Genomic DNA, 13,429 nt, shown 5'->3' with positions numbered 1-13,429 from the left:
ATTAAAAAATTGTTTACGAATCTATTTTTAATTTGATTAAATAAAATTAATTTCAAATACAAATTTCGTTTCTAATTTTGTTTTAAATATGTCATTACGTGTTTATCAATCTATTTATAATCTTGTTTACAAATCCACATATAAATTTATTTCCAAATTTATCACTAATTTTATCTATATTTCATATCAACATATTATTTTGCAATAAACAATCATAAATTTCAAAAATATTAAAAACAACTAATTTCTAAATTCAAAGTACAATACAATTGTCATTGAGATAAATAAATATTCACATCGTCTTGAGATATATGCAATCAAACATTACGATTTAAATTTCCTTTTCCTTTTAATAATTTCTTCCTCCATCCTCTTGCTAGTAGAACATGCATATCTTCAAGTTCTTGTGATAATTCTTTGTTCTTCTCATCAGAGCAAATATATTAAAACTTTAATTCTTGGATCTTCCAAACTCCAAAGTGTTGATTGCATTGAAATTCATACACCCTCCCCTTACACGAGTCACCCAGATCACATTATTGTAGCTAATCTGTCACCATCTAGCAAATTTGTCACCCACTACATGACATCATGATTGAAGATTGAATGAATAAGGTGTAGCATATGATTATCAACATTTTGTCTCTCTTTATTGTTTCTGTTCATATTACAATAACTTATATTAGTCTAATAAATATAAAAACAAACAAATAAGATACACACGTGAAATAGATAAAACTTTAAGATGATTACCTGAGTTGCAGTTTGTTGCTAGTTAACATTACTAACATTGCCACTTTTTTTGCACCGGCACCAACATAATCTCCAATTCTGCTACTAGTGGCAACACTAGCAACCTAATTTTACAACATAAACATAAAAAATCAAAGTAATTAAGAAAAATTCATGTTACTTAATTTCATATACTTACTTTGACAATGCTTGTAAGAATATAAGATTACTTCACGTATTTTGGCATAGTTCCTTGTTTGTGCTGGAAATTTCTGAACTCCTTCTTCATACTCCAGTACAAGCCTTCCGTCCTAAATAGATAACTACTTTAAGAGTGAAGTTAGAAGAATACTTTTTCAATGTAAAAGTATATGTACAACAAATTATAAAAAAAAACAAAGATGCATAGGACATTACTGTTATAACAGAATGATTATAAAGATTCATGAAGATGAATGGCCAAGCTAATCAGGTTATCAAGCCAAATGTGATAGTTAAAACCTCCAAATAATACATTTGTCTCTACATTAGAACATGTACACACGAATCTACAAATCTTGTGAGAATGAATATGGAAATTCAGTGATGATGAATGCACCTCTTGATGTCCTTTTGCACGAGGAGGCACTTGCAAAAGAGGTGCCCCTTCTGACAACAAAGAGGATCGATGAGGAGCTTGAGGTAGAGACAACAGGCGTTAAAAGGAGAATCATGGAACAATTGAAGTAAAGAGAAGAAGATTCATGGAACAAAACAACTATTACCTTATTAAACAGATTAGGGCTTTTGGAGATGGAGTTAAAGAGGCACCTCATCGCTGGTCATGAAGGAGACGAAGGCTAGACGAGGATGATCTCTCGAAGTCTATCGCTTGAGTGCCGAAAGCGAAGGAGATGAATGATAGACTGAGAAGATCTGTCGGAGTCGAATTGATTGTCTGAGTGCTGGAGGAGGGAAGTAGAGAAAGAAGGGGGTCGGGGCTGCTTCTTGGAGAAGGAAGGGCTACATTTTTGTTGATCTCTGCAGCGCTGGAGGAGGGAAGCAGAGAAAGAAGAGGGTCGGCGAAGTCTGTGATGATTTGTCGGAGTTGAATCGAAGGCCTCGAGATCAAGGGCTTAGGGCAAGGGCAGGCGCTGTTTCTGTCGAAGGCAAGAGCTACGTTTTTTATAAAAATTAAATTTTTTTCATCTTAATTTTAATTAAATTTTAAAAAAATTTGATAAAAAATTATACCATTTCAAATTCTATTTATAATCTATATTTATTTTTATTTATAAAATTTATTTATAAATTTTATCATAAATTCATTTTAATTTTTATCTTAATTTTTTTAAATATTATATTTTATAAACAGACTATTAATTCCGTAGCAAATTCAAGTCAAATTTACATGAATCTAAAATAGATTTTATATCCATCAAAAAAATATCTTTAATTTACATAAATTTAAAACAGGTTTTCATCTATCTCAATTTTTCATTAAATTTTAAACAAATTTTTTGACAGAAATTATACCGTTTCAAATCTTGTTTGTAATCCGTATTTATTTTTGTTTATAAAAATTTATTTATAGTTCTATCTCAAATTCATTTCAATTTTTGTCTCAATTTATTTTTTAAATATTATATTTTATTAAATTGAAATGGATTAGTAATTTGTAGTAAATCCGTCTTAAATTGGCCTAAATCAGAGACAGATTTTAATTCCGTTTCAAAAATCTATTTCTGAAGCCCTGTTTTTTTGTAGTGACTTGTAGTTCAAGATTGCGAATTTGGAAATGGTTGTTTGTGAGCTTTCCCATATTGGCAAGCATCACAAAAAGTAACTATCTTATTTCCTAAGATAGGTAATTGGAAAGTAGAGATAACAAAAGAAACTACTGTTGAAGATGGATGTCCAAGTCAGTAGTGTCATGTAGTAATTGAGGAGCGCTTTTTGAGAAAAGTAGCTCATTCGGTGCTGAATTCCTCAAATCAATTTAGCCGATATAGGCCCCCATCAAGTGTTCTGTGAAGAAGTTCCTTCTTTGTGACTTGGTCCTTAACAACACAGAATGTGTGATGAAATTCAAAGAAGATGTTATTATCGATCGTAAAGCGGGCAACACTTAATAGATTTTTGGTTATAGTAGGCACATGCAATATATTACGCAAGTGTAGTAACCTGTCGGTACTCTTAACAACAAAATGACCAATATTAGAGTTTGAGAGATTATTATCATTTCCGACCATAATTTTCTCCGTACCTTGGTATAGAGAGTGTAGATGGAGATTGTCCAGATCAACAATAAGGTGATCAGTAGCACCCGAATATGGATACGATGCAGGATCAGCAATAGTAGATGGTGCAACAACCATTGCAATTGGGTTGTTAGTGGAGTCGTAGTTGTGATTAAATCAAAGCTGGAAGGAGACAGCAAAATGTCCTATACCATTACAAATTTGGCACGAGAGATTAGATTGACAATTAGCCGCAATATAACCAAACATCCCACATAATTGGCATTTGGGTCATCGATTTCCTTGCGTCCTCCTTTTTTATTCCAGCCACCGCGAGAATGAGATGTTGGGTTGACAAGCCTTGATGGGCCAAAGTATGAAGAGGACATGCTTGGGTCATATGCAAAAGGCCTACTTCTAGAAGCATCAACACCGGATGTGTTGGACCTCGTGATTATTTTGATGTGATAAACCAAGTTAGGTTAGGTCCTATTTGATTTTGATCCCTATGTCTAAGTGTGCAAGAGCTTAGGAGCACAGGAAATCGAGCAGAAGATGTAGCTAGCGAGAAGGATGGCATGGGAAGGGAGCCAACGGACTCGGTGTATCCGAGGGACGAAAGGGCTGCGAAAGAGTGCACTCGTGGACGAGAAGAACGTATGCAACATTCGAGGGACGAGAAGCCAGAGCGGAAGACTGCTTGAGGAGAAAGCCGAAAATTGGGTTCAGGTGAGCCCTATTCTGGTGGTCAAAATCACCCAGGAGATTGCAACAGCAAAGGAGAAAAAAGGAGCTGCAAGTGCTGCTGGAGGCGCCTTCAAAGGTTATTGAAGGCACCTCCACGCCTTCTATGGAAGGCGCCTTCCATCCATGGAAGGCGCCTTCGATGAACAGTGAGAAGACACCTTCCAAGGCTATAGAAGGTGCCTTCGGCTAGTCAAACTAGCCGTTTGCAAGTGGATAAAGCTTTATCCACTTGCCACGCTAGAGGCACTTTCCAAGCCCTTTAGAGGCGCCTTCAACCTTCTGATGAGATTTCTCAGGGCCTATAAAAAAACCCCTGGACCTAAAAAATCAATAATAACTTGAGAACAACTACTGTAATCATTTCCTAATCTTTCTAAGCTTTTCAAAGAGTGTAAGAGACTTCTCCGCCTACAGAGAAGGAGATTTTTCTAGTAGAGCTTTGCAACCACCTTGGTTTAACAAGCACCTAGGTTGTAACCAAGTCAAATCTGTTTGTCTCTTCTTTTTATTAGTTGTTCATTTTTTAGATTATAATTATTGTGAAGTGCTACTAATCTTAGTTGGAAAAAGAGAAAGGTTTTTATTTTCTTTACTGACGCTGCGTCCTCTTATCGGCCCCGCTACGCCAACAAATGGTATCAGAGCCCAACCGCCTCAGAAGGACTAACCGTCGATTGAAGCATCAAGATCAAAACGATGGTCTGTACAAGCATTCACCCACCAAAGTTTGAGGGAGACTTTGCATAATGGAAATGTCGGATGGAGGTATTCTTCAAAACAGATTTCGAAATTCTTTTGATAATGAAATATGGTTTTACAATTCTAAAAGATAAAGAAGAATATCAGTGGACGAAGAAGGAACAAGCTGACTTTATGGTGAATGGTAAAGTAGAATTTCATTTGCACAACATTCTTCCACCCAAGGAGGTCAATCGAATTGACAGCTACAACTCAGCAAAAGAACTTTGGGAGAAGTTCCTGGAACTACACGAAGGAACTTCTAAAACAAAGTTTGCAAGATGGGATGTGCTCTGGAACCAACTGACTAACTTCCATATGGAAGAAGGAGAGTCAGTATCATAACTACACATAAGAATCAAGGAGCTAATCACCGGACTAACAACCCTCAGAGAAATGGTAATGAATCGGGATGCATAAAGGTATGCTTTAAATGCGTTCCCAAGAACACCCGATTGGACAACTACAGTAGACTCCTACTATATATCCAAGGATCTCGAGGTAAGTACTTTAGAAAGTCTTTTCTCTACTTTCAAATTACATGAATCTTGGTGTGCAGGACAAAGAAAAGGACCGAGTCAAAACGTTGCCCTAAAGGCAAGAACCAACGATTCAGACTCCGAAAAATCAATTGATGAAAATGAAACAGCGCTAATGGTAAGGAAGTTCAATAAATTTATCAAATCTAATAAATTTAAATCATAGATAAGAAAGCAGTATCGAAACAAAAGGACCGTCTGATGCTACAATTGCAATGAAGAAGGGCACATCACAGATGACTGCCCGAAACTAAAGAACAAAGACAAGGAAAAGAATAAGAAGCTAGCTTGGCCCAAACATAATTTCAAAGCCACGTGGGACGAGTTGTCATCCTCCGAATTTGAAATCGAAGCATACGTCAAACTAGCCCTAACATTAATCCATCAAGAAGAAGATGAGACTAGATCAGAGATGAGCATAGATGAAGGGGGAGGATCATCGGAAGAAAGCAGCAATGAAGGGTGAGCATCAGAAATTGAGATAAGTGAGGTACATGCTCTACCTCCCAAGCAGTCCTTTAATTTTATTAAAAGTCTTACTAAAGATCTAGTGAAACTAGGAAAGGAAAATGCTGAGTTAAAATTAAACTTAGCAAAGGCATGTCCTCTAGAATTGTATGATAATCTAAAATTAAAAAATAAAAAATTGAAAATAGAAATCACAAAATTGAAAAATGACCATGCATGCTTGAAACCAAATAACTTTCAAAAATCAAAACTTAGAATTTATAGTAGATTAAATTGGTATATTAGACATCACCAAGGACAACTCAGAAAAATTCCCAAAGAATATGTCCCCCCCCCCCCCCCCCCCACACACACACACACACACAAATTCTTAGTTAATCTAATAGGAAGGAACATATTGGGTTCCAAAGTCTTACTTAGATTAAACATTTTTTTAAAATCTTTCAGAAAAGATTAAATGTTTAAATTCATTAAAAGGCTTTGTCTAGAAGTGGTTGATGATCCAATAACCAAGAAGATCTAGTGTCTTGCTACAGCCTAAAAGCCGATTATTGAATTAAATATTTAATTAACAAACTGATAAGCTTGTGAAATTAATTAAGATAATTACTTTAAATGTTTGTCAATTTTTGGAAAACTCCATAAATTAGAAGTTATTTTAAAATTTCTTTTACTTGTTTTTATTAAACCAAGTTTTTTTTCCCTAAAACTTAAAATTCCTATATTTTTTTGATGTGATCAAAGGGGGAGGAATAGGTACAAGTTTATGGGAGTGGAGGGAGTTAGAATTTTATCAAAATTTTAAAGTTTTGCTAACTCTATTATAAGTCTGAATTTTGATAAATCAGTTTATTTCATACTTAGTGTTGTAATTTCTTTATTGCAAACTTTATACTTAAAATATTTTATTTGCAAATTCTTTTATTACTATTTGTTATTACCCTAACTTGAATTTGCATTAATGCACAACAAAAAGGGGGAGATTGTTGGACCCCCCCCCCCCCCTTGGTTATTTTGATGTGATCAACCAAGTTAGGTTAGGTGCTGTTTGGTTTTGATCATTATGTCTAAGTCTGTAGGAGCTTAGGAGCACAGGAAGTCAAGCGGAAGATGCAAATAGCGAGAAGGATGGCACGGGAAGGGAGCCGACGGGCCGGTGCATCTGAGGGACGAAAGGGCTGCAGAAGAGTACACCGATGGATGAGAAGAATTTACACGATGTTCGAGGGATGAGAAACCGGAGTGAAAGCCTGCGTGAGGAGAAGGTTGAAAATTAAGTTCAGGTGAGCCCTATTTCGATGGCCGAAATCACCCAAGAGATCGCAGTAGCAAAGGAGAGAAAAGGAGTTGCAAGTGCTGTTGGAGGCGCCTTCAAAGGATGTTGAAGGCGCCTCCGCACCTTTTGTGGAAGGCGCTGGTAACAAACCCAAATTTTCTCATTTCGAGTCCTAATAGTAATTAAAAATATTTAGAAATGCTTTAGAAGTATTCTAAAGATTTTTAAGAATTTTTAGAGTATTTTTATGTAATTTTCAGAATTCGTTTGGTATTTTTACCAAAAGGAAGAAGTTACAAAAAATAAAGAGATTCGGCCGAGGTTCGAACCCGCGACCTCCGACCCGATCCAAGACTTAAGCGAAGCGCGATAGCCAAGTGCCCAAGCGAGCTGTGCTGATTAAGGAAAGAGCAGAAATAATTTAAGTAGTAGTTGATAACGGAAATATTTAGGTATTAAAGGGAGATAAGGGAGGAACCTAGGTATTTTTCCCGTGCCCTAAATCTTTGCCTCTCTTCTCTCTCGTGTGCGACGGTAGCTCGGGCGAAAACTCAAGGAGGGAACTAGGGTTCATCTTCGGCGGTCGGCGAGGGGCTAATTCCGGGAGTTCTTCACAAATACGAGGCCCTCTCGTCGAGGAGAAGCCGTAGGCACGAGGTAAAGGTCGAGATTTCAAGTTTTCCGAAACCCTAGCAGCCCTTTCGTTCGGTTGTAAGTCCAAGAACACGGTAAGTGCTTCTCACCTGCAGTAGTAGTTTTGGACCTTTGTTCTTCTTGAATTTGAAGCATGTTGTAAGATTTTTGATTTTGATGTTGCTGCCGTGTGTTTCATAAAGGAAACGAAAGGGGAATTGTGTTAGGTTTGACATGTGGTTATCTATTGTTATTAGTTTCCTTAAATATGCGGTTTTGGATTCACGGTATGTGGTTTTCGGTCCCTTTTGGTTTTCTTGCCGTGGTACTGAACAGGAAGAATAGATGAGATTTCGGTTTGTTTTAGAAACCTGCTGCCATGAAACTTATTACAGATTATTTAGATTGGGAATTGAACAAATTATTTAGTTTGGAATGGCTATGTGTAGCATTTTGAGTTTCCTTTGCTTCCTTGCCGTGACACTGCAGGTAGCTTCAACAAGTTCACGTAGGTTTTAAGCTTTAGCAGGTTTTAGTTTGGTTGTGCTATGTTTTTGACATGAATAGTCTTAGGTTTGGGAGTAATCAGTAGACATTTTTGGTTAGCATAGTGTGCAGAATTTTGATTAGTATAGTATGCAGAATTTTGTTAGTATAATATGCAGAATTTTGATTAGCATAGTATGCAGAATTTTGTTAGCATAGTATGCAGAATTTTGATTAGCATAGTATGCAGATTTTTGTTAAGTTAGTATGCAGATTTTTGTTGAGCTTGTATGTAAATTTTTGTTTAAGTATTTCAATGTTAGAATTTGTTTAAACATTTCAGTTTTTAAAGAATCATTCTTTTATTAGAAGTATTAACAAGTATAAGTATTTTACTTGAGAAGGCTAGTACCCGACTTCCGAGGTTGTCGTTAAACAAATCTAGGTGACCGTTTCCGAGGTCTCGGCCCTGGTAAGACCAAGGTATTTACCCTCGTAGGACTGTGGCTCGCTACCTCAGTTTCTATTAGGGAGCGTGCAATGGTACTAAGCCTGGGCCCAAGAGATTATTATTTTAAAGTATAAAAGTATAAGTGTTTAAACAAGTGAAATAAGCTTCACATAAGTTTAAAATTCAGCAAGTTTAGTTTCTTTTATGCTAGCATGTTATTTAGAATTTTCTTGTTGTTATTTGCTATTAGATGAGCAGCTTTACATGTTTAGCATTTCAGTATGATCACATGCATTTTCAAGTTTTGTGAGTTAGATAGCGCTTACTAAGCATTTTGCTTATAGTTGCATTTCCTCTTACTACAGATAAAGGAAAGGAAAAGCTATAGCGAAGGAAGGCGACAAGGAGGTGTGGATGGATGTGTGATGTTTGGACTATGGAAGCCTTGGGACTTAGCTTAAAAATTTATTAAGATTTTGTATTCAGAATGTTGAAACTATTCTTTCATGTTGTTAGATTTGCTCATTGGATATTTTATGTTTAGAACTCTTTCTTTTATTTGCTATGCACATTGGTTTATTATCTGAGTTGTATTATTGTTGCATGCTTGTGTAGATTTATATATATAGTTTCTAGCATGTTCAGATTTAGGTATAGTTTTAGTTGTGAACGTATGCTTGAGTAGTATATTTTCTGCTGTTACATATTGTATGCTTTGAGTTTTGAGAGTTTTAAGTATTGATATTTTCATGTGAACAACTCTAGTTAAGTATAGTTAGTAGTCCGTTAGCGCTCCACCCTCACAGACTAGTAGGGAGGAGGGTGGGGTGCTACAAGTTGGTATCAAAGCAGCCCCCATTCTCCAGCATCACACACACATCAGCATCAGCCTTGCCGTCTTAAAACTGACTTTATTATTACAAATGTGCTACTAGTTGAAAATTTCAAGTATAACCTTTTTAGTATTAGTCAATTATGTGACACTGGATATAAGGTTAGGTTCTTATTTTCGGAACACTTAATCAAGCACTTAGATAACCCTACAATAAGTTTAAAAGGGTTTAGAAAAACAACATCTATGCAATTAACCTAACCACTTCTTCACTTAAGTGTTACTTAACACAAAAAAGAAGAAAATTGGTTATGGCATAGAAGAATGTCACACACAAACTTCAGAATATAAACAAATTAAATGGATTAGTTAGAGGATTACCAAAATTATCTAACTTAGACTCAACAATTTGTAATTCTTGCCAACAAGGAAAGCAAACAAAATCCACTCATAAACCAACTAATCAACTTCAAACAAACTCTATACTAGAACTTTTACACCTAGACTTATTTGACTCCCATGGGGGCAAATCCATAAATGGAAGTTTATATTGTCTAGTAATAATAGACGACTATTCTAGGTTCACATGGGCAAAATTCTTAAAAAATAAGGATGAAACTTTTGAAACCTTTACAAATTTTTACAAGCAGGTTGAAAATGAAAAAGACCTTAAAATTAAAAAAATTAGAAGTGACAACGGGGGAGAATTTAAAAATCATAATTTTAACAAATTTTGTCTTGAAAATGGATATCATCATGAATTTTCATGTAAACACCTCAACAAAATGGAATTGTAGAAAGAAAAAATAGAACTCTACTTGAAGCCTCTAGGATAATGCTAAATGAATATAATTTACCTAAATACTTTTGGGCAGAAGCTGTTAGTACAGCCTCTTATGTACAAACTAGAACCATAATAAATAAAATACATAACAAAACCCTCTTTGAAATATATTATAATAAACAATCCAATATAAAATACTTTAAAGTATTTGGATGCCCAATCTTTATACTAAACATAAGAGAACACTTAGGAAAATTTACTTCTAAAATAGAAACTGGAATTTTTGTAGAATACTCACTAAACAGTAGAGGTTATAGAATATATAATAAAATTACACTAAGAATTGAAGAAACCTCAAATGTAAATTCAAGGAATTCAACTGAAACTTAGAACAAACCCAAATTCAGCCCTTTGATTTTAGTCAAGGCAACAATAATCACGAGGGGACTAGTGAAGATTTAAATCATGCAGAAGAAGATTAACCTCAAGTGAATCAACCTCCTAGAACCATAAGAGTCAACCCAAATCATCCAATTGATCAAATAATTAGTAATCCAGACCTAAGGATTCAGACTAGGTTATCCTTTAGAAACCTAAGTCAAATATCTCTGATTTCAAAAATTGAACAAAAAACCATAGCTAAATCTTTACTTGACCAAAACTGGGTCATAGCTATGCAAGAGAAACTAGCTCAATTTGAGAGAAATGAAGTTTGGGACTTAGTACCACCATCCAAAAATAAGAAGATAATAGAAATAAAATGGGTGTTTAGAAATAAACTAAGCAAAACTAGGGAAATTACTAGAAACAAAGCTAGGCTAGTTGCTAAAGGGTTCAGTCAAGTAGAGGGACTTGACTATGATGAAACTTATACCCCAGTAGCTAGACTAGAGTCCATTAGAATGTTACTCAATTATGTAGCCCATAAAGGGTTCAAACTATATTAATAGATGTCAAATCCGCCTTTCTAAATGGACTAATAAAAGAAGAAGTTTATGTAGAACAACCACCTAGGTTTGAAAATTTAAATCATCCTAACTATGTCTTAGGACAGCCCTAAGGTTATTTTGATGTGATCAACAAGTTAAGTTAGGTCCTGTGGTGTTTTAACTTTATGTCTAAGTGTGCAGGAGCTTAGAAGCATAGGGAGTCGAGCAAAAGACGCAGCTAGCGAGAAGGACGGCACGGGAGAGAGCTAAAGGGCTCGATGCGCTCGAGGGACGAGGTGCTGCGGAAGAGTATGCGAGCGGACGAGAAGGAAGCGTGTGGTGTTCCCGAGGGACGAGAAGCCGAAGAAGAAGGTTGCTCGAGAGGGTCGAAATTGGGTTCGGGTGAGCCTTATTTCGGCTGGCTAAAATCACCCAAGCGAGCGGAGCTGGAGCGAAAGACTCAGATCGAGACGAGCAGTACCAAAGCAGAGGGTCTGGACCAAAAGTCAACTAAGTTGACTTTAGTGGTCCGGGTGCCCGGACCCATTTCCGGGTGCCCAGAGCAATTTCGGACGCCCGAAACCTGATTTTGACCGAATCACGTTTGACCATGATCCGTTGTGAAGGGGATAAAATTTTATCCCCCTTCCGGGCGCCTGGAACCCTCTAGGCACCCCGACCAAGGTATAAATACACCCTTGGTCCAGAATCTTTTAAAAACACAACAAGAATTAGCAATACAACACTTGTGAGCTTCCATTTCTAGTTTAGCTTCTCTTTTTACGCTTTCACTGCTGTAAGAGGCTTCTCCACTTGAATGAGATCTTTTTAGTATGTGATTCATTCCTTGGATTAATAACCTCCCCGGTTGTAACCAAGTCAAGTCTGTGAGCCTCTTCTTTTGGTTTATTGCTTTCTTTCTTTAATTATATGCAAGTGTTATTTTAAAAGTCCGAGAAGGGTGCTTTGTGTTTGTGTTTTTTCTAGGGTTATTCAACCTCCCTTCTAGCCAGCCAATGCGGTCCAACAAGTGGTATCAGATCTAGGATACTTCAGGAGGACTAACTGGCAATCGAAGCACCGAACAAATGGTCGGACCAAGCATATACACACCGAAGTTCGAGGGGGAGTTCGCCAGCTAGAAAAAGCGAATGCAGGTATTTTTCAAAACTGACTTTGATTTACTTTTAATAATGTAATTTGGTTTTGTAGTACCAGATAGCAAAGAAAAATACAAGTGGACGAAAAAGGAGCGAACCGACTACGTGGCAAATGGCAAGGTAGAATTTCATCTATTGAGTGTCCTTCCATCACAAGAAGTCAACCAGATCGACAACTATGACTCAGCAAAGGAACTGTGGAAAAAATTCTTTGAGCTACACAAAGGGACGTCCAAAGCCAAGCTCGCAAGATGGGATTTACTTCGCAACTAGCTCACCAGCCTAAGACTTGAAGAAGATGAAATAGTTGCGCATCTGCATTTGAGAATTAAGGAGCTTATCACCGGACTTTCGAATCTCGGAGAAAAGGTAAGTAACCGAGATTCGCTAAGGTATGCACTCAATTCATTTCCTAGAAATACTAAATGGGCATCACTAGTAGATGCTTTTTATATATCTAAGGACTTAGAAACTATTTCCTTAAAAGAATTATTTTCCACATTTGAAGTGCATGAATCGAGATATGCAGGTACAAAGGAGCCGAAGCACAACATCGCCCTAAAGGCATCAAGAGACGAACAAGAGTCAGAATCTTCTCTCGACGATGAAGAAATGATAATGATGGTAAGGCGATTTAAGAAATTATGTAAATCTAAAAAAGGTAACCATCCGCAGGGTAGAAAGAAAAGGATGACCCAATGCTACCACTGCAACGAAGAAGGGCACGTCAAGGATAACTACCCCAAGCTAAGAAACAAGGACAAAAGAAAGAAGCATGTCCAACAGAACAAATTCAAGACACTAAAAGCGACGTGGGATGATACATCATCCGAATCAGAAGTCGAGGTCTTCTCTGGACTTGCATTAATGGCAAGTCATCAAGATGAGGACTACGATTCAAGCTCATCCGAAATGAGCATCAAGAGCATCGATAAAGGGGGAGCTACGTTAGAAGAAAGCAGCAGTTCAGGGGAGACACGAATAACGTGATCGACAAGGTAAGTTAGATATGATCTCTTCTTCCCGATAAATTATTAAAGTTTGTTAAATTATTAACTAAGGATTGCTGTAAGTTAGAAAAAGAGATTAAAAATTTAAAAGTAATTCTAGTTAAATCTTTCCCATTAGAAGAATTAGACAAATTAAAATTAGAAAATAATGATTAAAAATACAAGTAGATAACTTAAAAAATCATGCATGTTCACATAATACAAATTTTAGAAAATACAACAATCTAAATTGGTATTTTAGATATCACAAGAGACAAATTAGGAATATTTCAAAAAAGTATGTCCCTATGAAATTTTTAGTTAATCCAGTTGGTTGGAACCTATATTGGGTTTCAAAGTCTTGTTTAATCTAAACTCTAAATTAGACTTAGCACTTTTAGCGAGAAAATTAAATGTTAAATTTCTTTATGAAGCTTTGTCTAAGA

At 36.2% G+C, this 13,429-nt stretch overlaps 1 long non-coding RNA gene across 1 annotated transcript; it reads right to left on the bottom strand.

The window, feature by feature from the left end:
• Window positions 1-219: 219 nt before the first annotated feature.
• LOC122044450 lies at window positions 220-1,876 on the bottom strand. The gene is made up of 5 exons (XR_006129558.1): window positions 1,497-1,876; window positions 1,331-1,407; window positions 932-1,055; window positions 754-857; window positions 220-658 (listed from the first exon to the last, which is right to left on the bottom strand). It is a non-coding gene; the product is annotated as an uncharacterized LOC122044450 (long non-coding RNA).
• Window positions 1,877-13,429: the final 11,553 nt, after the last annotated feature.

This window comes from Zingiber officinale, chromosome 2A (genome assembly GCF_018446385.1).
Source record: "Zingiber officinale cultivar Zhangliang chromosome 2A, Zo_v1.1, whole genome shotgun sequence".
NCBI classification, from domain to species: Eukaryota; Viridiplantae; Streptophyta; class Magnoliopsida; order Zingiberales; family Zingiberaceae; genus Zingiber; species Zingiber officinale.
This window is presented reverse-complemented; position numbering and strand designations above follow the sequence as displayed.